The sequence below is a fragment of the Mus musculus genome, chromosome 3 (genome assembly GCF_000001635.26).
Source record: "Mus musculus strain C57BL/6J chromosome 3, GRCm38.p6 C57BL/6J".
Taxonomy (NCBI): Eukaryota; Metazoa; Chordata; class Mammalia; order Rodentia; family Muridae; genus Mus; species Mus musculus.
In genome coordinates, this window is record NC_000069.6 from 130,068,179 (window position 1) to 130,092,690 (window position 24,512).

The following is a 24,512-nucleotide window of genomic DNA, read 5'->3' on the forward strand; positions in this document are numbered from 1 at the left end:
AGCTACCATGTGATATTGCTGGGATTTGAACTCAGAACCTTTGGAAGAGCAGTTAGTGATCTTACCTGCTGAGCCATCTTGCCAGTCCGTAGGAACAGCTTTTTATCTGACAACTGCATATCCAATAGAGGACTAATATACAAAATATATAAGAAGTCAAAAAACTGAATGTTGAAAAAAACCCTAAATAACCCAATTTAAAAAAAATGGGGCTTTTTCGGCTTTCGGCTCGGAGGAGGCAACGGTGCAACTTTCTTCGGTCGTCCCGAATCCGGGTTCATCCGACACCAGCCGCCTCCACCATGCCGCCCAAGTTCGACCCCAACGAGGTCAAAGTCGTGTACCTGAGGTGCACCGGAGGCGAGGTCGGCGCCACATCCGCCTTGGCCCCGAAGATCGGTCCTCTGGGTCTGTCTCCGAAGAAAGTTGGCGATGACATTGCCAAGGCTACCGGTGACTGGAAAGGTCTCAGAATTACAGTGAAACTGACCATCCAAAACAGACAGGCCCAGATCGAGGTGGTGCCCTCTGCCTCAGCCCTGATCATCAAAGCCCTCAAGGAGCCACCGAGAGACAGGAAGAAGCAGAAGAACATTAAACACAGTGGGAACATTACTTTTGATGAGATTGTCAACATTGCCCGGCAGATGAGACACCGGTCTCTGGCTAGAGAACTTTCTGGAACTATCAAGGAGATCCTGGGTACTGCACAGTCTGTGGGCTGCAATGTGGATGGCCGCCACCCTCATGACATCATAGATGACATCAACAGTGGTGCAGTGGAGTGCCCAGCTAGTTAAGCAACAAGAAAATATTTCAATAAAAGACTATCTGATAACCAGTAAAAAAAAAAAAAAAAAAAAAAAAAAATGGGTTACAGATCTAAACAGAATTCTGAAGAGAGAAAACTCAAATGGCTATTAAACACTCAAAATGTTCAGCATGCCAAGTCACGAGGGAATTGCAAATCAAAACTATTTTGAGATTTCGTTTTACACTTATCAGAATGGCTAAGATCAATAACACAAGTGACAGTTCAGAGTAAGGGAAGCACTCACCTGTTACTGGTGGGACTGCAGACTTATACGGCCACTATGGAAATCACATCCTCGGGAAGACGGGAACTAATCTACCTCAAGACGCAACTACACCACTCTTGGTCACAATTTAAAAGATGCTTCACCCTACTACAGAGGTGCCTGCTCCACGACATTCATTGCTGTTCTATTCATAATAGCCAGGAGTTGTAAACAAACTAGATGTTTCTCAATGAAGCTTCCTCCTGCAGCAGAAGGGAGCAGATATAAAGAAAGATCCGGATCCAGACATTATACAGAGAGTGAGAGCCCTTGACACTCAGGCCTAAACTGGATGTTGCCACCAAGTCCTTCCATTCAGGACTCAGGGAACTCTGCAGAAGTAGATGCACAAAAAGGTTAATAGCCAGAGGGGATGGAGGAAATGAAGGAAACAAAGCCCTCTGTATCAACGTGACTGATGCACATAGGAACTCACAGAGACTCCAGACACAGGCATAGAGCCTGCACTGCTCTGTACCAGATGGAGTCCTAGAGCCGGAAGAAGTGGACACATGCCCCACCCCTAACCCAGGAGCTAGCTCCAATCAATAACTACTCGCAAAGAAAAATATAGTTCCCTCCGAGGCAGTATCACTGAGGAATCAGGCTCTTAAGGGCAGGCTGTGTGCCCAGCTGCAGATGCCAACGGGAAAGAAACTCGAGGGCATCTCTGGAGGTTTCCTAGCTCATAATGCCAGAGGTTTTCATCCTATTTTTTTTTATCTTAATTAACTAATTGGAATTTTTCAAGCTGGGGTCTCACAACAAGCTTTGGCTGTCTTGGAATCCACTGTGTAGACCAGGCTGGCCTCGAACTCACAAGGATTCACCTGCTTCTGCCTCCCACGCAGATAACTGGGACTAAAGGTGTGTGTCACCATGCCCAGCCTTAATTTTTATTCCCATTTTTACTTTTATTTTGTTTATTTCCACTCTCTTTAACGCTACAGGTCCTTCACGTATATATTATGGCTTCCAGCTTAGTTTTTATGGGATTCCCGAGTGTGCAAACAGGTGGCTCCCTTCATCTATCTCTGTTTCTTGTGTCTTCTCCTGGGATCTTTTCCTTTTGTTTGTTTTGTCCTATTCTGATGTGTTTCGTTTTATTTTATTATTTTATTTTATCATTATCCCTTAGAAGCCTGGTTGTTTTCCAATGAGAGACAGAAAGGGGATGGATCCCGATGGGAAGGAGAGGGAAGGGGAAAGGAGGGGGGAGGGGGAGGAGAAGTTGGGAAGAAGAGAGGGAGGGGAACCATAATCAGGATATATTATGAGAGAAAAAAAACTATCTTCAGTAAAAGGAGAGAGAGAGAGAGAGAGAGAGAGAGAGAGAGAGAGAGAGAGAGAGAGAGCGAGCTAGGCATGATGGCACATGCTTGTAATCTCAACACCAGGGAAACAAGAGTCAAACAAATCTCTGGGGATCATACCAGCCAGCTTAGTCTACTTGTCACACTGTGGCCAGTGAGAAACCTTGTCAAGAAGGAGGAGGAGGAAGAGGCTGAGAAAGAAGAAGAGGAAGAGGAGGAAAAGATTAAAAACCAAACCAAACAAAACAAAAAAGTGAACAGGTCCTGAAGAATTAACTCTTAGATTGTCTCTGATATCCACGTGCTGGTTTACAGAGGCACGCCCACCTGTATGCGTATATGCGCACATGCGCACACGCCCCCACCCCACAGGCACACACATTTAATCAGTATTCTGTAGAATTATAGTACGCCGTAAAATGTCTGAAATACAGAGTCTCCAACCCAAACGCATATCTAGTGAGTCCGACAAGCTCGCGTGGGATTGAATCTTGGTCACAGATCTGGTTAGACTGAGAGATGTCTAAATGTCTCCAAGTATGTCTCTGATCTTGAGGGCCAGGACTCAATCGGCGGTGGAATCCATCCATGAACTCGCCATTTGAATGGCCTACTTGAAAAGACCAGCGCAATTGTGGAAGATGGGGTGTGTTTGTAGGAAGTGTGGTAAATCTCTAACCCCAATTAGCCCGGACAAGGAAAACACAACTCAGTTAATATGAATGCAGGCTGCGCACCTAGATTGGGCAGATCTGCCGCTACACTACTCTATTCTCCATCTATGAAATCCCTTGCTACTTGCGGTTCCTCCAGGTCACGTGCTTCCTTCTTCCTTCCTCCATCTTCCTTCCACCTCCTCTTCTTCTGTCTTCCTCTCTCTCCTTCATCTCCTCATCTCCCCTCCTTCTTCCTCTCTCTCCCTCTCTAGAACTTCCAGCCCCACCTTTCCCTTCCACTGCCCAATCACAGGCTCTAGCCTTTATTTTACCAGTTAAAATGTGGAGGGGGTGGGGGAGGGCTGGCGAGATGGCTCAGCTGGTAAGAGCACTGACGGCTCTTCCAAAGGTCCTGAGTTCAAATCCCAGCAAGCACAAAAACTCACAATCACCGGTAATGAGATCTGATGCTGCCGGAGCAAATGGGGTCGACTGGAGCAGAGGTCCTAAAAATTCAATTCCCAACAACCACATGAAGGCTCACAACCATCTGGTACAGCTACAGTGTACTCACATACATGAAATAAATAAATAAAATGGGGAGAAGGTTCGCATGAAGTCAGTTGAGTATGTGATCCACTCCTACTCTGAGGCAGCCCATGTTGGAGAAGTGGAATTAGCATCAAAATACAAACAGTACCAGGGCAATCCACAACATGGAAGTGGTTTCCTTGAGGGGTCTGCTCTTACAGAGCACTTATTGGCTCTGGTCTTTTGTTGTCAGGATTTCTCCTTGCTTCACAGCTGTCCTCCAACATTCCCTTCTCCCATGATGCTTCTGCCTTACCATGGACTGAAACCACAGAAGACCTGCAGCAAATTGTTCCTGTGCTTTTTTTTTTTTTTTTGTCACAGTGCTGAACAGTCTAACACACTCCCTGGCACTCCTATTTTGAGAACTACCACGTTTGAATAGCAAAGTTAAGCTAAACGGGTCTGCTCTCTCTCTCTCTCTCTCTCTCTCTCTCTTTTTTTTTTTTTTTTTTTTTGTTTTGAGACAGGGTTTCTCTGTGTAGCCCTGGCTTTCCTGGAACTCACTTTGTAGACCAGGCTGGCCTCGAATGCAGAAATCCGCCTGCCTCTGCCTCCCAAGTGCTGGGATTAAAGGCGTGTGCCACCATGCCCGGCCCAGGTCTGCTCATTTTTACTTTGTGAGAGGCTTCAGGTCCCTCCTCTAGGACATCTCTGCCAACTGCAAACCCACAAAGAAGATATTTAGCACTAGAGTAGCGTGAACGTCGAACACTCCAGCTCCTTGTCAGCCTTTACTGTTTGAGGTGCAAGGTTGTTGTAATGTTGCGGCCAAGTCTAGGAGGAGAGAAAAGGTCTCTTTGTCTGTGTTTTTTGGAGTGCAGGGGAAGGAGACATAGTTCCCCACTGTCACCCTCAGCAGCCTGAGGAGTACCTAGAGTTTCAGGGACCTCGACTTGGGCCCAAACAGGATTTGTAGCTTTAGCACTAAACACAGTTTTAGAGCTAGCCTGTTTATGAAGTGGAGTTGCAGGTTTTATCAGAGATATTTGAATACAGGCTTAAGCACAAAGGTTAAGTGACACCGAGATGCTCAGAAGACAGACACACCAAAGTGTGGGCACCGCACATTGTTTTGGTGAGGTTTGTTTGTTTGCTTGCTTGCTTGATTTTTGAGACAGGGTCTTGCTATGTGTCTCTCTGGCCTCTCATTGTAGAACAGGCTGGTCTTTGGCTCAGAAAGATCTGCCTCCTTTTCCTCCCGATTGCCGGGAACAGTACACCGCCATGCCTGGCTTAAGGTCTTCTGCATCCAGCTTTAAGCTGCACGTTGTAGATTCTCTAGTTCCACCCCCTGCCATATTAGAAATAAAGAGTCATAAGTCAGAGGAGGGAAAGGGGGTTGGAATAGAGGTGTGCCTGCAGAGAGCAACATCACTACAAGTTGTCAGAGGAAGTTCAGGACAGATCAGAGGACTGGGAAATGAAAGCATGAAAACCACACAGTGGCCTGACGCAATAACTGAGGTTGAGCAACTGCACGTACTCCCCCGGGAGCATGGGAAACAGCCCGAGAGCCTCTGCCGTTGGAGAATTTATAGCCTGGCATTCTGAAGGGAATAGAGCGGAGGGTAATTTGCTAAATACACCTGAGTCTCAAGCCGAGCAGGCGTTAGGATAGCACCATATGTCAGGATCAAAACAGATGCTCAGAGCGTTGACCCTCAATTACAAAGAATTAAATAGTACCGAGCACACTGAGAAGGGAGGAAGCACTTGCAGTCCATTTCAGAGTCACGCAAATAAATGTGTTTGCAGACAAACAGATCAGACGTCAAAAGCTCCGTTGCTCTCCTGTCACCCTGCTCTCAGGAAGAGTATCTGCTCACAGGATATATCCGCATCACTAAATAGAAGAGTATCTGCTCACAGGATATATCTGCATCACTAAACAGAAGAGTATATGCTCACAGGATATATCCGCATCCCTAAACTGAAAGGGGAGCCAGGACCTTGAAGCGTCTGATCCCAGCTCACTCTTTTTCTTTGTTCTGACATGTGCTGGTACCTCTAGTGAACAAGTGAATCACTTGAAGCTCTTTTCAAAATGCAGGTTCTGAATGGCTTGTTTGGAACTGGCCTGATAGTGCCCGTTTATTTATGTTATTTGAGGCATTATCTTATTAGGTTGACCTGGCTGGTCTCAAATTTTGAATGATTTCAAATGATCCTCCTGTCTCAACTCATAAGTATCTGGGAGTCCAGTGCAACACACAGTCTAGGATAGATTCTGCATTAGCTGTTGTTATTGTTGATGTTGATGATGATGATGATGATAATGATCATGATGATGATATTCTGTTGGTTGAGGCAGGGTCTCACACTGTAGCCAGGGCTGGCTTCTAACTCACTGTATAGCTCAAGCTGCCTCTTGACGAGATCCTCTAGCCTCAGCCTTCTGGATGATTAAGCCTGAGCCATCACAGTCAGCTTGGAGTCCATGTTTTTGATGAGCTTCCATGTGATGCTGGTCCTGGTCTATGGGTCACACATTAAGTCATAGTAACTAAAGTTCTCACGAGAGAGGGTGGGAGGGAGGAAGGGGAGAGAGAGAGAGAGAGAGAGCTATACCCGCATTAATAAAGACTCTACAAGATCAAATGACTCATCTCTGATAAGAGAGAGTAAGTAAAGTCAAATTACCTTGGGCTAACTTGAATCCCTCTGAAATCCATTCATTATCCACCACTGTGCATGCTTTAACATCCTTGTGACTGTCAAAGCCTTTAAAAACAGCTGGGCATGGTGGCCCATGCCTGTAATACCAGCACTTGGGAGGCAGAGCCAAAGGCAGGTGGATCTTTGAGTTTAAGCCTAGCCTGGTCTACAGAGAAAGTTCCAAGACAGCAGGGGATATACAGAGAAATCCTGTCTCCAAAACCAACCAAAAATAGAAAGACTAAAACAAACAAATAAACCCTGAAAACATGTTCTGGGTCTGAAGAGATGGCTCAGTGGCTCAGTGGCTAAGAACCGTTTTGATTCCCACACCTACAAGTTCCCTTACAACCATCAGTAACTGTAGTCTGGGGGAGATCCAACAGGGAGGAAAGGGTTAGTCGTCAATATATGAATTTTGGGAGGTTACAAACTGACTATAGAAAATGGATTTTCACAGATGATGTAACATTTTTCTTTTCTCTTCAGATTTAGTCATTTCAAATGGGTTGCTTGATTATAATATAGACTTTTCACTATGAATTTTAAAGTTCTCTGCTTTTATTAATTGTTTCAAACAATTTGTGTTACTACAACTTTCAAGTTTCTTTTGATTTGTCAGTGATGAATTAAGGTGGATATATAGAATGCGTTGTTGTTATTGTTGTTTGTTGAAAACAGTCTCACTGTGTAGTACTTGCTAGCCTAGAACTCTCTGTGTAGTCCAGGCTGGCCTCCAACTCTTGTTTCAACTTTCGGAAAGTGGATCCCCTCAGATCTGAGGACAGCTGAGGGACTGAGGATAATCCTCAGACTAGCCTGGTTTGGCTTCAAACGTCCTTGTCTTCCTTTTCTGTAAAAACACTCTTAGTTTGTAGCCATAACACCACCTAAGGGGCCCGGAATGTCGCAGAAGTCCTACAATCATCGTGTGTGCTCTCTACTGCCATTATCTGGGAACAGGAGAACCTGACACACGATCACCCCCAGACAGCAAGTCCAAGGGCATTTTGAATGATAGAGAATTTGTTTACATTTTTTTTTTTCATTTTGAAAAGGTAAATTCAGGGCTAGAGAGATGGTTTGGTGGCTAAGAGGTCTGATGCTCTTCCAGAGGACCTGGATTTGATCCAGCATATCCACTCGGTGGCTCACAACCATCTGTAACTCCTGTTCCAGGGAACTGACTCCACGGGCATCAGGAATGCCTGTGGTGCACATTCAGACATTCAGGAAAAACACTCATATGCATTAAAAAAAACCTTAAAAAATACAATAAAATAAACTTTAGGTGTGCAAAGAAAGGTGAAATTAATTTTTTTTCAAAAACAAAGAACCCCAAACCCAAACCCAAACCCAAACCCAAACCCAAAACCAAAACCAAAACCAAAACCAAAACCAAAACCAAAACCAAAACCAAAACCCCACCAGATTTAGCAACTCTCCCTTGAGGCACCCTAACCACACTTGGAGGTTTGTCTTACTTCCTATGATTCACTCCCAGAGAATCTTGGGTGCATCTTATCTGTCAAATGCCTGCCTTCTAATCTTCGAGTTTAAGCCTGCATTGAACTATCTTTATTACCTTCCCCCATCAAAATAATTCCAGATTTAAAAAATGGCAAGCCAGGTATGGTGGTAGCACATCCTAAAATCCTAATAACTCCAGAAGTGGAGGAAGAAAGACCATGAGTTCAGGGCCTGCCTTAGCTACATATTGAGAGAAAGAAAGAGCCAACCTTGGTTGGAGAGATAGCATGTTAAGAGCTCTGGCTGCTCTTCTAGAGCACACAGGCTCAATTCCCAGTGCCCACACGGCTCCTCACAATCAGCTATGTGACCTTGACACCCAGGGTCCGCAGAATTCTCCTCTGCCCTCCAAGGACACTAGACTTGCAGATGGTGCAGACAAAATGTCTATACACAGAAATTTGTGGAAAAAAAGAATTAAGAAACAATTGTTAAAAATATCAATTCACTTAGAGAGAATATCATACATACTACATTTGTGAAGTGCCCATCAAGGCCAGAAGAGGGTCTTAGATCCCCCTGGAACTGCAGTTACTCTGTGAGTGCCATGCAGGTGTCTGGGAATTGAACTTGGTTCCTCTACTACTCTCAACCACCACAGCATACTCATGCATGGAATGATTCCGAGTCCCTCACGTATTTGTTTTCTTTCTTTTCTTTTTCTTTAAAAAAAAAAAAAACTTCATGTTCATTTTTGTTTAGGTACAGGCAGGTTTGAGAAATGAAATGCAGCTCAAATCTATGGGCAATCCCCCTGCCTCTTCCTTCTAAGTGCTGGCATTGTTGGGGGTAAGCCATCATACTAGGCTTTTTTTTTTTTTTTTTTTTTTTCCCCTGAGACAGGGTTTCTCTGTATAGCCCTGGAACTCACTTTGTAGACCAGGCTGGCCTTGAACTCAGAAATCCGCCTGCCTCTGCCTCCCAAGTGCTGGGATTAAAGGCATGCGCCACCACCGCCCGGCTCTTGTTTGTTTTTATTTTACAAAACAGCTCCTTGAAAAATTGACATGTAATAATTGTACATTTTTGGGATATTGTGTGAAAGTTGATACTTGCCTATAATGTGCTGATCAAATCCTCTCTCAAAATCGACACATAATAATTGTACATATTTTGGAGGTACAATGTGATAGTTTAGTACTTGCATTATCAAACCTGTGGAAGTTTTCTGTGTGGGTTATTTTCTGTTTGGATCTGTGTGGTGCACACATGTGCATTTATGTGGGTGTTGGTTCATGTGTCTAAGTATGTGCATATGGAGGTCCTAGTTAGATGTCAGGGAGTGGTGCTTGATAGCTTTTACCTTATTCATTGTGGCATCTTTCATACCTCGTTCCCATTTGGGGGGAGCATTTACCATGTTCAGGCCTTATTTTATATAAATTAGCACATCATTTACGTATAATGTAGACAACTGAAAAAAATAAATCACTCTACACACGGCACAGCTGAAATCCGAATACTCTTCGTCAAGTCCATGCACTACTAATAGGAGTCTCACATGAAGAATGGGGAGTTGCCCCAAAGACTTCAGAGTCCAGCACTGATGTCCTGTCTCCAGCTGCCGCTGCTGCCCATGAACAAAGTTCTCCTCTAAGTCATAGCTGGGTCTGCAAAGGAGGAGATCGCAAGTATCTCAGGGAATAGAACTTTCTATCCGTTCCCAAGCTAGGCGCTTCAAAGAATGTTACCTGGGACAACAGCATCAAAACAAAACAGCCCCCTAAACTAAACACCCCACCTCCAAAAGCATGCCCCCTCCCCAACAAAACAAACGTTCCACACACAGAAAAAAAAAAAAACTAATCAAAATCCACCTTACCAAACTTACTAATCATGGTGGTTAATCTAGTTTGATTTAATTAAGATAAGAACCAGAAAATGTTAACCTAGCTAAGTTACTAAAATTACTTACTAACATATCTCATTTTAAATGGGCTTTTAAAAATTAAATTGAGATTTCTAAAATAAAAAATTCTAAAAATATTTTAAAAGGTCTTCTACACAAAGATTAACACTTGAGGCTTTAACATGCAAGTATTCTCTTCCATTTAAAGACTTACTTTTATTTGTTTTGTTTTTTAAAGATTTACTTATTTTTATTTATATGAGTACACTGTAACTGCCTTCAGACCCACCAGAAGAGGGCATCAGATCCCAGTTACAGATGTTTGTGAGCCACCATGTGATTGCTGGGATTTGAACTCATGACTTCTGGAAGAGCAGTCAGTGCTCTTAACCGCTGAGCCATCTCTCCAACCCTTTGATTTGGTGTTTGAGATAGTGTCTCACTGTATAGTTGTGACTCATTGTGTAGATAAAGCTGGCTTTGACCTCAGAGAGATCTGTCTGTCTCTGCCTGCTGAGTGTAGGATTAAGGACATGAGCTACCACTCTCACCTAAAAATGAGGGTTTTTTAAAGTGGTTATTTATTTACATGTCAAATGTTACCCCCTTCTCAGTTTCCCCTCTGCAAACCCCATCCCACCCCCTGCCTCTATGAGGGTGCTCCCCCATGCACCCACCCACTCCCACCTCACCACCCTAGCATTCCCATATGCTGGGCATCAAGCCTCCACAGGACCAAGGGCCTCCTCTTCCATTGATGCCAGTTAAGGCCATCCTCTGCTACATATGCAGCTGGAGTCATGGGTCCCTCCATGTGTACGCTTTGTTTGGTGGTTTAGTCTTTGGGAGCTTGAGGTGGGGGGTGTCTGGTTGGTTGATATGGTTTTTCTTCCTGTGGGGTTGCGAACCCCTCCAGCTCCTTCAGTCCTTTCTCTTACTCCTCCATTGGGTTTCCCATGCCCAGTCCGATAATGGTTGGCTGGCTGCGAGCATCCACTTCTGTATTTGTCAGGCTCTGGCAGAGCCTCTCAGGAGACAGCTTTATCAGGCTCCTGTCAGCAAGCACTTCTTGGGCATCAGCAATAGTGTCTGGGTTTGGTGTCTGCCTATGGAATGGATCACCAGGTGGGGCAGTCTCTGGATGGCCTTTCCTTCAGTCTCTGCTCCACTCTTTGTCCCTGTATTTCCTTAGACAGGAGTAATTTTGACTTAATATTTTTGAGATAGGTGGGTGGCCCATCCCTCAACTGAGGGCCGTGCCTAACCTCTGGATATGGTCTCTACAGGTTCTCTCCTTTGTTAGATATTTCAGCTAATCTCATCCTCATTGGGTTCTAGGAGGCTCTTGCTTTCCTGGCATCTGGGACTTTCTGGTGGCTATCCCCAGTTTCTCAACCCCATGGCCACACACCTCTGTTCAATTTCCTAACCCTCTGTACATCTCTGCTGTCTCATCCCACACATGATCCTAGCCCCCTTTTCCATCCCTCTCCTCTCTCCTTCCCAAATCCTTCTCTCCCTCCACCTGCTGTGATTATTTTTCTCCCTTCTTAGTAAGACTGAAGCATCCACACTTGGGTCTTCCTTCTTATTTGAGTTTCATGTGGTCTGTGAATTTTATCTTGGGTATTCAAAGCTTTTGGGCTAATATTGACTTATCAGTGAGTGCATTCCATGTGTGTTCTTTTGTGATTGGGTTACCTCACTCAGGATGATATCCTCCAATTGCATAAGAATTTCATGAAGTCATTGTTTTTAATTGCTGAGTAGTATTCCATTGTGTAAATGTACCACATTTTCTGTATTCATTCCTCTGTTGAGGGGCATCTGGGTTCTTTCCAGCTTCTGGCTATTATAAATAAGGCTGCTATGAACATAGTGAAACATGTGTTCTTACATGTTGGAGCATCTTCTGAGTATATGCCCAGGAGTGGTATTGCTGGGTCCTCAGGTGGTACTATGTCCAATTTTCTGAGGAACCTCCAGATTGATTTCCAGAGTGGTTGTACCAGCTTGCAATCCTACCAACAACGGAGGAGTGTTCCTCTTTCTCCACATACTCACCAGCATCTGCTGTCTAAAGCAGACCAGAAAGTTAATTCTTAGGCCTGTTGGTCTAAAGATGTTTGTGGGCCTCCATTGCCATCTAGTGGACAGATACAGTCTGACTTGAGGGAGAGACATTTGATCTGAAATGCCATTTGATCCCAAAGGAACATGTGGAATATAAAAACTAAATAGATAAAATAGTTTACTTCCAGGCAATAATTATAATATCATAATTATAATAATGTGGAATGATTTTAGGCATTTGATATAGAACCAACATAGTCAACAGTCTCTATCTCTGCTGGATTCCTTCAATTTACGCTCTAGAGTGTGACACTGGGAACAGTCCCGACATCAACAGAGCTGTCTGTGAGGTGGGCTCACTCAAGACCACAGGCAAGTCTGTGTTACATCCAGTTCCATTCATCTCATTTAGAACGTTCAGCATTAAGAATCTACCCTTGGAGCCGGGCGTGGTGGCGCATGCCTTTAATTCCAGCACTTGGGAGGCAGAGGCAGGCGGATTTCTGAGTTCAAGGCCAGCCTGGTCTACAAAGTGAGTTCCAGGACAGCCAGGGCTACACAGAGAAACCCTGTCTCGAAAAACCAAAAAAAAAAAAAAAAAAAAAAAAAATTCTACCCTTGGGACAATTCTCTCTTCGTTCCCTCTGCTATACCCAAGCAGCAAGACCCAGGGAAGGGGGTGACTCCTCCAGTCTCTACTTTCCTGAAGAAGCAGGAAGCCAAGAACTTTGGTGATGGGCAGGTTGTTGAGCTGCAAAGAGACCCCACCTGCTTCTTCAGAGGACTTCAATTCAAGTGGTTGAAAGTGCTTTCTGTAACGATTAAGCAGGTCACTCGAGTCCTGGACTAAGCTACCCGGCTGCTTAAGCTTCCCCACAGGTACAGCCTAGAGACAGATAAAAAGCAGAAACCACTGGACGTTCCCACTAAGAGATAGCCTGTTTCTCCAGCAGAACTCAGTACTGTCACTACTTTAGTGGGGAGCAGGAAGGCTCAGAGGGTGGTGGCTACAGGTGGTGTAGTAGACACCCCAGCCCCGCCAGCTAGTGGTCTTCCAGCTTACCCTGTGTTTCAGATGTGTGATACCCCACTGTATTGTCAGTGGGGAAAGCCAGACTAGGGTGCTGGTCCACACGATAGCATATAGTATTGTTGCCTGCACACAAGTTGACTCAAAAGACAAATATAATTTGGCTACGTGTTGGGGTGTCTGGAGAAAGGTGTATCAGAGGAAAAAAAAAAAGGCTATCGGCAGCCGTGGTAACCAGAGTCTCCCAGCTTCTCCCAGCTTCTCCCAGCGTTCTACCTGCTGCATGTGGCCGTTCACATGGTGACTAGGCTGAGCCATGGGTCCAGCTGTTAAAATCCTTGTGACTTTAAGAACACGATGGACATTTGAAAATGAGGCATGTCATTGTTATACTATTTGACCATTTTAATTAATTAATTAAATAAATATATCTATTGAAATTAACTTCTCTTTTTTCTTTTCCACTTCTTTTTTCAAAAAGTAATTTCTTTGAACTTATTCCGTGACAATTTTCTACTTGTCAAAGCATGAAGCGCATTGTGATTACGCGAATCCCCCTTTCCCATCTCTCTTCCTACCCCCATTGCTGGCCCCATCTCTTTCCCACATTTGTGGCTTTTTGTTTTCCTCTGTGGCCCATTGGATTTCACTGGGTCATCTGTGTGACGATGAATTTGAAACTGTCTATTAGAACCTGGTGGCTTCCTCAGCAGATACACCACAGAAGACAATGGCTACCCATCTCCCAGAATCTGTCAGGATCCTCTAGCTCGGCAGAGAGGAGTAAGGCTCTGAAGACGTTCCTCGATCAATGACTGACCCAGTCTTGTGTAGATCCATTGCAGGCAGCCTTAGACGCTGAGAGACCCTGACTGTGTGGCTCCATCACATCCAGAAGACAGCGTTTCACAGCCCCTCTCCCCAGCCCCCACCCTTCACATTCTCTCTGCCTTTTCTTCTGAAATGTTTTGCTATCAGCGTTCTTCTCCTTCAACCCTGAGGCTCAGGCTGGCCTCGAATTTGCTGCATAGCTGAGGCCTTGAACTAGCTTTCTGTCTCTATTTCCTGGTTAATTTCTATAGTGAGATATTACATACATGGCAAGTTCAATGCCCTGTCCTATAAAATATGACAAATGATATGAGATGGGGTAGATATAATGTATGGAATAATATATGTATATAATAAATAAGGAGCTACATTTTCACACCTACAACAACATATGCTCCTGGCAGCCAGCTTGGTAGCCATGTATTTGTGCTATTGCTGCTTCAATATGCAGATATTGTAGACAATCATGAGCACACAGCTGTTGCAATTGCCTGCACAGAGCCTCAAACAAACAAACAAACAAACAAACAAGTAAACAGAAAGGAATTGAGGGCATGAGGGTGGAAAGGGGACTAGTTGAGAAGAAGAGGCCAGTGAGTGGGAAGGGATGAGAGAGGGGAGTGAGGGATGGATATGACCACAATGCATTGGGAACAAGAATGATACATCCATTAAAAATAGAATAGTGACAATTGAAGAACTATTAAAGATGTAAGGTAAGGTGGCACAAGCCTGTGGTCCTAGCACTCTGGAAGGCAAGTGGATCTTTGAGTTCAAGATTAGCCTGATCTATATACATCAAATTTCGGGTCATCCAGAGCTCAATAGTAAGACCCTGTCCTTAGCAAATATCATCTGAAAGAAGTTAATGTGATCTTACAGCAACTGATGGGCTGCTACTAAGTGAGCTACATAGGGCGAGGCAACATTCCATACGGTTAGGATGCGTTTTCTAAGACTTTCATGATGGCAAGCCACATTGGACCTGACCCTATCTACACTGGATTACTCAATGCTCAGAATTAGGGATAGCCCAACAGTTTTAGGCATGTTCCTACAAGACCGTACAGTGGGCATCTGACCCTGCTTGGTGAGTTCTGTCTAGTTACAATTTCTTTGCCCCCTCCCACCCTCCTCCTCATAGTGACAAGTAAGATACTTGTTCATGCATTTGCTTTGTGTCCAAGGGACTATGAGTGACATGGTCAATGAGTAAAACACTTGATTCCCGGAAAAGCAAACCAGGATGGGCAAGATGTCCCAGCGGGTATAGACCCTTGCCTGGCAAAGCTGGCAACCTGAGTTTGATCCCCAGATTTTAAGGTGGAAGGAGAGAACCCACTCATGAAAGCTGTCCTCTGACCACCACATGAGCCCACACACATGCATGTGAACATGCACACGCACACATACACATGCACACATACACACATGCACACATACACACATGCACACATACACACATGCACAGGATGTGCTAATACTACAACCAAACAACTGAAACAAAGCAGAGTCTCTTGATTGAAGGTAAAATAATGTAGTTTCAACTGGGAGTTTTTCCTAAGTAGAGTTCTATAGATTCTGGATTTGTAAAGGTCCGGGCTCAGTGGTCCTTCCCTTGCCTTGTAATTATGCTCTTGCTGGGAGGGGGAAAAAGCCTACAAGAAGAACCCTCTCAGAGAGATACAGAGGGGATGCAGAGGGTGGCTCACAGCCAGTATGGCTCTATGCCAGCCAGTTCCATACTCTCGGGTGTACTACTGTCCCTGTTAGTGAGAAGAAGCCCTTGTCTCTAAAACCAAACTGGTAGAGGGCTATTTGACACCAAGCTAGTGTAAACCAGTATTGGCAGGTTCTAGCCTGCTTCCTCATAAAGTTAGAAAAGGAGGCTTTTTCAGTGCTACTTCATAAGCTTACTACAGAACTAGTTTTTTTTTTAAAAGATTTATTTTATTATTAATTGTGTGTATGGTTGTGTGTATGGATGCTCTCAGATGCCAGAGGTGTAAGATCCCTTGCCTGGACTCACAGAAAGCTGCGTGTTGCCTGATTTGGATGCTGGGATCCAAACTTTAGTCCTCTGCAAGAATAGTGCGCGTTCTGAAGCACAGACCATGTCTCCAGATCCCAAATCAGATTTGATACATTATAATCACTTCTTACTGGGTGGACAGCACTTACTTATTTATTCGTTTTGTTCTCACTGTGTGACCTAGGCTGGTCAGGAACTCACTATGTAGCCCAGGCTGGCCTCAAACTCATAATCCACCTGCCTCCACCTAACTAGCTCTGGTATAACATGTATTGGTAAGTGATTACTCTGTGCAGTGCTCAGTCTTTGCCAAGTGAATGACTGCAAAGACTACTAGTACATCAGACTTTCTTTGAGAAAGGAAATATCAAAAAAAAAAAAAAAAAGAAGAAAAGAAAGAAAGAAAGAAAAGAAAAACTACTCATTTCCATGAGAAAACCATGATCGCAGCCTTGTGACCAAGAAATGAGTGATTTATTCAGATTCCTGAACATTGTACTTAAAGATATTTTAAACTTTATTATTTAAAAAGTTGCAAAAAAAAAAAAAAAGAGTCATACCTGAAATTAACCAGACTGAAGACTCCACCACTACTTGGTGAACTCCCGCTCAGTCATAGATTCTTTTGGAATAGATGCTGTGGGGCTTCCCATTGGGTTTTCTACATTTGCTATCGAATATATTTTATGTACTTATCAACTACCAAACCCCTAAAAATCCACAACAGTGGTAAACTAGAGAAACAGCTTTATATCCCCTTCCTTCCTTCCTTCCTTCCTTCCTTCCTTCCTTCCTTCCTTCCTTCCCTCCCTCCCTCCCTCCCTCCCTCCCTCCCTCTCTCTCTCTCTCTCTCTCTCTCTCTCTCTCTCTCTCTCTCTCTCTATCTATCTCTTAAGATTATTTATTATATATGAGAACACTGATGCTTTCTTCAGACACACCAGCAGAGGGCATCTGATCCTATTGCAGATGGTTGCGAGCCACCATGTGGTTGAACTCAGGACCTCTGGAAGAGCAGCCAGTGCTCTTATCCACTGAGCCACCTCTCCAGCCCTGTATTCTCTTCCATAACTCATGTTCTTAGGGTGAATCCAGTCCTTCCCATCCCCTGGTATTCAGCCATTTAAAATTGTTCTTCTCTCTATGGGTGCTTTATAGGTCCCTAACTTGGGTCCTCTCCAAGAGCAACAGCTCCAGAATGACCCTTTCAATGTTAAATCTAATCTTGTTATCTCTAACTTAAAAACAACGTTTAGCTGAGCATATTGGCATATGCCACAGTTAATTCCAGCACTTGGAGGCAGAGGCAGGAGGAATCGGAGGCCAGTCTGGGCTACACAATGAGCTCCCGGCCAGCTTGAGCTACTGTTGAGTACCTGTTCTCTCTGAGTTGAAGCATTCCTTCCTAGGGAGTGGAGGACTTCCATAGGATTCAGGAAATAAAGGAAACTTACAAGGTTCAGGAAACTCCTAAAGTTACAAGATTCACAAGGACCCTCAAGGTTATGTAAACAGTAGCAATGGCTGGGAAGAGGAGACCCTCCCGTTGACCCAATAGCGATGGGGGTCATGCTGGGAGCATTGCCCACACTGGGGAGGGCTCTTCTGTAACCAAGCTGCAGGGACTCATGCTTCTGTGAGGGATTTAAATAAACCAGCGTAGTTCACTGAACTAGACTTGGCTTGAGTCATTTCTTTGGCCTGTCGTCTGTGCCTAATCTGAGGTGACTAGATACTTAAATATTCACAGTGTTTCTGCAGTCCATAGAAAAGGGGAGAGGAATGCCCTTTCTACAAAGGCTTGCAGTTCTCATTGGTGGTCATTGGTGATGGCTACCTGAATCATGTGCCTTTCGTAACAAGCTGTGGCTTTTTTGTTCACTATCGTCCCCACCCCCAGACGCACATCTTTCTTCATACATGTGAGGAGATCAACAATTGCTCATCGAATGAAATAATTGCCTCCTCTTTCTAAATCAGAAAAATTTGCCAATTTTAATGGCTACCTTCATAGCATTTCAAGGAAACATACTGCCCACTCTTTTCCCTTCGATCGAGCAAAACTTCCTTAGTCTTTTATCAAAATCTGCCTCTCCCCTTTAAAACTTAGTACTTCCTTTCTATTTATTTACTAACTTACAGTGCTGACAATTGAACCCAGGGCCTCATGCTTGATAGTCAAACACTCTAGCATTAAGCTATAGCCCCACCTTGCCCTGGTTCCCCCGAAGTAGGGATTGAGTAGATAAATATGACATGGCTTTCTTTTCTTTTTTTTCTTTTCTTTTCTCTTCTCTTCTTTTCTTTTTTAAAGATTTATTTATTTATTATATGTGAGTACACTTTAACTGTTTTCAGACACACCAGAAGAGGGCATCAGATCTCATTATGGATGGTTATGAGCCACCATGTGGTTGCTGGGATTAGAACTCAGGACCTTGGGAAGAGCAGTCAGTGTTCTTAACCTCTGTGCCATCTCTCCAGCCCCAGCATAAGCTTTCTTAAGCATCCTCCTTCTATTCCTCCTCCTCTCTCTCTTCTTCCTCTTCCTCCTCTTTCTCCCTTTTTTTTCTATATAGAGAGCAAACCAGGGCCCCACACATGCCACCCAATGCTCCACTACATAGCCACATACCTTACCTGTCTGCTTCCCTCTCCTCATGTCTGCTCAGCAGTGGCCTTTCGTCTCTCACTGCTATAGACTTCCTGGAAACCCCCAACCCCTTCCCTTCTGGGGCTAGTTTCATGGTGTTTTCAACATCTGTTATGGTTTAGAGGAAGCCTTGTCTGGCATAGAAGTCCTTTCCAGACCACGATCTAACATTCCAGTAAAAGCCAATGAAGGCATATACAGCGAGGAAACACTTTTCATAAGGACACTTCCCCGTAAGTGGGCCACCGCAGCAGAAGGGGGCATCTGCCTGTCATTAGTCCCGGCAGTCGGATGGATTGTTCCAGCCGGGTCAGGGCCCTTCCCACCGCACTGTGTGGTTTGCTCTCCATGCTTGGCAGACAGTGGGTTCCACTGTGTGTATTGGCACTGGCTACACAGCAAGTGCAAACAGCTGGCTTCCTTGCTGTTCATCTCATGCCAAAAATATCCCTCTCCTGATGTTCTTAACTGCTTTTGCAGCTAGCAACATCAGCGAGTGGGAAATCAAATATTTTATCTCGCGGTTCATTTTAATGCTCTTTTCCAGATGTTTTCTGGGCTGTTCCTCAGATGTTGATTTGTGGCGGTGTTGATATTTTCTTTCTGTAGCATCTTATTATTTTGGAGCGGCGAGATTTCATTTAGTCGGAGGAAATGCTGTTCTACTCCTTCTCTTTCTCTTTCTCCTTTTCCTCCTCCTCCTCCTCCTCCTTAATTTTTCTTTCTTCCAAATGCTTTGACTTCTGATGACACACAACCATTCTGTGTCTTGTGGTAACCCTACAAGCTGTAAACCTCAGGACTTGGCCTGACTATAGACGGGACTAGACCGCACCTGTATGAAGGCTACCAGATGCACCCTGATCACAGGCCCGTGGTAATGTTAGAGTCTGAGATGCGCCTTATCCAGCCTTCCTGTTTCTGCATATCAGTATAAGTGGGACTCACAGATGCTAAGTAGCGTGACCACCCAGCTAGCTATCAGGAAAATCAGAACCAGGCGCAGGCCTAGTTTGGTGGAGAAGGGTCTTTCTCTCCGCACTTCTTACCTGGATTTGGATGTGAAGTTACTTGTCTCGCCCCCAGGATCCCACCATCAGTTGACAATAATACCTTTTGACAGCATTTTGAAGAGACAGGACAAGCCCTGCTGCTGGTATCAAGGTGTCCCTGATTCGTCTCTGTGGGCAGTCCTGCCTGCTACACATCACTAGACATGCCTGCAGTCCTGTGCTGTGTGCGGATGCATCCCTGGTGTGGAATGGCTCGTGAAGCTGTTTTGCCAGAAACTGATTCCAAACATCCACTTTCCGAACCCTTATTTCTCTCCAGAAGATCTCCCCTAGAGAATAAACCCGCCCAGGGCCTCTTAAAGCTCTGTGTCCGCAGTGACAGGGGTGCTGTAGGGATTGAGTTCAGCATGCCGTGAGGCAGGCTGGTGTGCGCTTGACAGCAGCTTATAAATAAGTCAGGGTAGATGATGCTGATGATGGGAAGTGGATGTGGGAGAGGCCAGCAGAATGAAAATGTGCTCATTGGGAATGAAGAATGACAGTGCACAGGCAGAACCCCCAAAAGCTGAAATTCTCATAAAACCGTAGGTAAGCTTACATTATGTCTTACACATTTTAAACTCTGGACCAAGGCCGAAAACATCACCTGCCTTGGGTCTCTGCACAGATACTTATGAGCTACAGGCTAACAAAACTGACCAGCAAAAGCACTTCAAAATTTGGTTATAATCTATAGACTGTCAGCTTGGGGGTTACTGGTAAAGTAATTTGCAGTCTCTTTTTTTTGTCTGTTTTAATTGATGGCTTTTCTCTGCAGCTAGCTTTACAGGAGAAATTGAAACACAACTGCAGCGTTATAAATCCACGAAGCAAAATAAGTGGTGTTCAGAGAGTAACGGAGAAGGGTCCAGAAGAGTTCGCCTAACAGCCCTGTTTGCTTCCTTTCCTGGAACATTCCGTGTGGGCTGGGTAGATCTCCTGCCTTCAGGGCAGTGGGGTTTGGAATGCAGAGGCAATTTGGGGATAGACAGGAGCCCATACACACTATTGAAATTGGCCATAATCAACAGCCAAGAAAGCCCCGAAGAAGAGTGTAGGAGTCTCCAACAAGGCTTGCCCTGATGGAAACTGGCCTGCCTCACCTTACTCAACAAGACAAACTCTCACCGTTTGTCATTCTTTCGGCACGGGGCCACTTAGATCCTTTGGCTCCCTTATTCTGTAACACCTACCAATCCTGAACATATTCCTGGTGGGTAGGCTGTGACTGTCCAGCCATCACCCCGAAGGTGTCCCCTCCCCTGGCCTTGGGCAAATTTACTGCTGAAGAAGCCCCTGTTGCAAGCACCTGCTCTTCAGCTGCGCTGGCCACGCCCTGACCATTCTACGCCTACCTTCCCCACTGTCCAGTGTGGATCTTGTTTGTGGTTTGTGTCTACACTCCATTCTTACAGTGCTATGCTTTATAGCATCTCTCTGGCTCTTCCATGGGCGTGAGCAATTCTGGAGTATTTCGACACTGAGGGTAACAGCTCTGACTTACACTTGACTTTGATAACAGGTAGAAGTTGTAGGTGATCTAAAAAGAAGCCCAAATATTTAATTTGTATTTACATATTGTTCTGGAGCTAGAACCCAGGGCCTTGTGCAAGATAGGAAAGCATCCATCTATGGAGCCATACCCTGCGTTCTGGCTTTGATATCTTGACTTAAAGATAATCTCAGCACCTGTCTGACCAGTGAGACCCAGATTATGCTTAAGAGATAAAATACATATGTATTCATATATATATATGTATATATCTACATGTATACATATATATGAAAGTGTCATAATGAAACCTACTCTTTTGTGTACTAATCAGTAATATATTTCTTTTTAGATAGGGTCCCATATAACCCAGGTTAGCTTCAGATTCACTATGTAGCCCAGGCTGGCCTTGAATGCCTGATCTTTTTTCTTTGGTCACCTGAATATGAGATTAAAGGTGTGAGCCACCGGGCTTAAAGAGCTGTTCATATACTAGGCAAGCTCCCTAGCACTGAGTTATATTCCTAGTTCATGAGTAGCACTACAGAGATTTTTACTAGTGCATATTTATTGTATAAAGCAGTGGGGCCTGTGAAGTATGGCGAAGTATGTATGTATTTTGACTTATTCACTCCTTATTGTCCCTGCCTCGTGCTTGTCTCCTCTCTGTTCCTCCATAGTACCTTCTGTTTGCATGTTATAGCCATACACGTATGTAAAGCTATATGACCCAGGTTCCATATATGAGAAAACACGTGATGTTTGTCTTTCTGGTCTGGTTTATTCCACCTAATCTGATAATTTTCAATTCTATCAATACTTCCGAAAATGACATAGCTTCACTTTTCTTTATGGTTGAATAAAAGCTTGAGTCACCTTTTCCTAAAGAAGTTTCTACTCAGGAAAGGAAGTTGAAATGAGGAGAGTTGGATGTATAAAGCTCACTTCTTCACAGTATTCAACTTCTATAGCAACCTGAAACCAAACTAGACCTTCCCCACGCACTCTGAGAACACAGATCCGCTTCATCACTATGTTGCCCTGTTAGCATCTTCTCTCATCACTTGGTACAGCGATCTTGTCTGCATCTTAAACTTTAAACTGGTGAAGGAGGAGCTGATCTGCACCTCTCTTATTTCCCCTGTGAATGGGCTCTTGAGCTTTTGAAGCAACAAATCTACTAAGCTACCCAGCCAAGACCTGCAGGCTGGGACCCGTGAGCTGCTGGCTAGGCAACAGATAACAACTCTTGGGGGACTCTTCCTGTAATGTAAAGACTTAGTGAATCGCACAATGTGGCCCTGTCCTCTCTGCCACCCCACTCAACCACAAGACATTGACATCTTATTAAGGTGAAATCCCATTAAAATAAACATGAAGTGATGATTTTCTCCAGAGCACTATCACGGGACTTCAAGTTAGTAAAACTCACGTGTGCGTACGTGTGTGCTCATGGTGCTGTCGGGGAACCAAAGTCAGAGGGACACAGTCTGACAGGATGGCTGTTGCCAGGCTAGTTACTGTTTCTCTTTTTGCTTTCTTTGGGCGGATGTTTTTGTAGTTGGCATCTTGGCGACACCGTTCTCTCCCCCTCCCCCTGCTCTATGATTCTTCCAATTTCCATTGCCTCTGCTCTGGATTATTGCCAGCCACATTCTAGCCTACTCTTCTGCCTCCTGTTCATTCACTGCATCTTGCGAGGCTCATTTCCTTAGATAGAGCACAGGGCTGGCTGTGACAACCGTCTAGTTGCAAATGTTCAGTCACTCTCGTTTGTTCAACGTCCCTCTTTTACGTATTTATTTCTTAAATCCCTGTCTGAGCTGGCTGTGAGTCATCTTTATATTCCTCTCTATGCAGCCCCTTCTCTTTGTCCTATTTCCTGGGTCCACTCATTGTTCCCACAGTGTGCTTGAAGGTTCTTTTTTGAGGCTGACCCAAGCTTGGCCGCTGTACTCTTTAGGATCAACCGTTCAGACTATCCCTAGTGCCCAGTTTGCTCCAAGGGTCTTCCCTAAATGTCCCTAAGAAGCCCCTATTTTCCCTTAGCACGTTGTACTTGGGTTTTACTGTGTAATAGCCCTGGCTGTCCTGGACTTGCTTTTTAGACCAGGCTGGCCTCGAACTCACGAAGACCCACCTGCCTGTGTCTCCCAAGTGCTGGGATTAACGGTGTGCACCACCATGCCCGGCAGGTTGTGCTTTTACATGTCTCAGGACACCTCCCTCTCTCTGCCTTTCACATTCTCAGGCTCGTGCCTGGATGCAGTGGGCAGAGCACCTGCATCTTCATCACAGATCTGATTATTTGGATGATCTGGGCAGCTAACTTCTTCAGATGTCAGCTATCTGCTGACAACAACTGTCTCGTGAGATTTTTTTTTTTTTTTTATTGTGGACATTAAATGAGACAATGTCATGTCATGTAACCCAGTTGCAGGCTGTCATTATGTGGTCAGAGTGTAGGAACTGCTGTCATTCTTCCTCTTCTTGCTTGAGTTGCTTTTCTAGGCTGTGACTTCAATGACTGTTGGATCTTTTCCCAGAGCGGGTGTAGCAAACACCTCCTATCAAAGACTAGTTGGAATTTTAGGTTTGGCCATTGACAAATCTGTCATATATATATATTTTAACCCGTTTTCTCTTTTTCTTTGTCTTACAACTTTATAAGTTTACCCTAGCTCACCGATTATACCAAACGGGGCCAACCAGCTGCAGCTTGCTGATCTGTTATGTAGTCCAGACCAGTGTTTCACTGATCAATCAATGTGTCTGATTAAATAAGGGATTACATGATTAGGCCCTACTAGACCTCTCCCATTACTTCAAATCTTTTACAAGCAACCTCTGTTGTAGTTCGAATGTGAATTGTCTCCCATAGGCTCGTATGTTTCAACACTTGGCCCCCACTGGGGGTGAAGTCTGGGAAGGTCATAGAGCCTTTGTGAGGGGGATCCTGGCTGGGATAAGTCATTGGGGAGGGCTTTGAGGTTGATTTTAATGTAATATTTAAAATTTATTCTTTGAGAATGTCATACATGCATACAATGTATTTTGAGCATATTAACCTCTCCCTAGTACCCACTTCTGTTGCTCCAGGAGCCTTCTCCCCATGTCTACCAACCCCATGACCCCTCTGTCTCCTCTCCTTCCTCCTCTACCACCTCCTCCTGAATATAATCCACAGAATCTACCTAGTGGTGCCTGTAAATGCATGGATTTGGGATGATCCACTGGAACACAGAAAACCTACCAGGGGTCACACGTCCAGGGTAATAATTCTCCTGCAGCAGCTTTTATTGATAGTTCCGCAGTTAGGGGCGGGGCCTCTTCAGCTCCTCCTTCAGGGCTGGAATGTTGTTTGCCATGGACTTGTACAGGTCTTGGGCAGGTAATGACAGAGGCTACTGTGAGTCCGTGCATGCCCCGTGTCTATTACGTTCAGGAGACACAGTTACACGGCAATCCTCCCTGACCTCTGGCTCTTACAGATTTTCCATTGTTCTTCCTTCTGCATTGTTCTGAGAAGCTTGCAGGAAGAGAGTGTGGTATAGCTGTGGCATTAGGGCTAAGATGAGCCATTTATGTTTTTGCTACTTGAGCATTTGTGAGTCTCTGTATTAACTGCTCTCCATTGCAAACAGAAGCCTCTCGGCTGAGAGCTGCATTGATC

At 44.6% G+C, this 24,512-nt stretch overlaps 1 pseudogene; it reads left to right on the plus strand.

Moving 5' to 3' along the window:
• Gm9396 (predicted gene 9396) lies at window positions 215-843 on the plus strand (annotated as a pseudogene).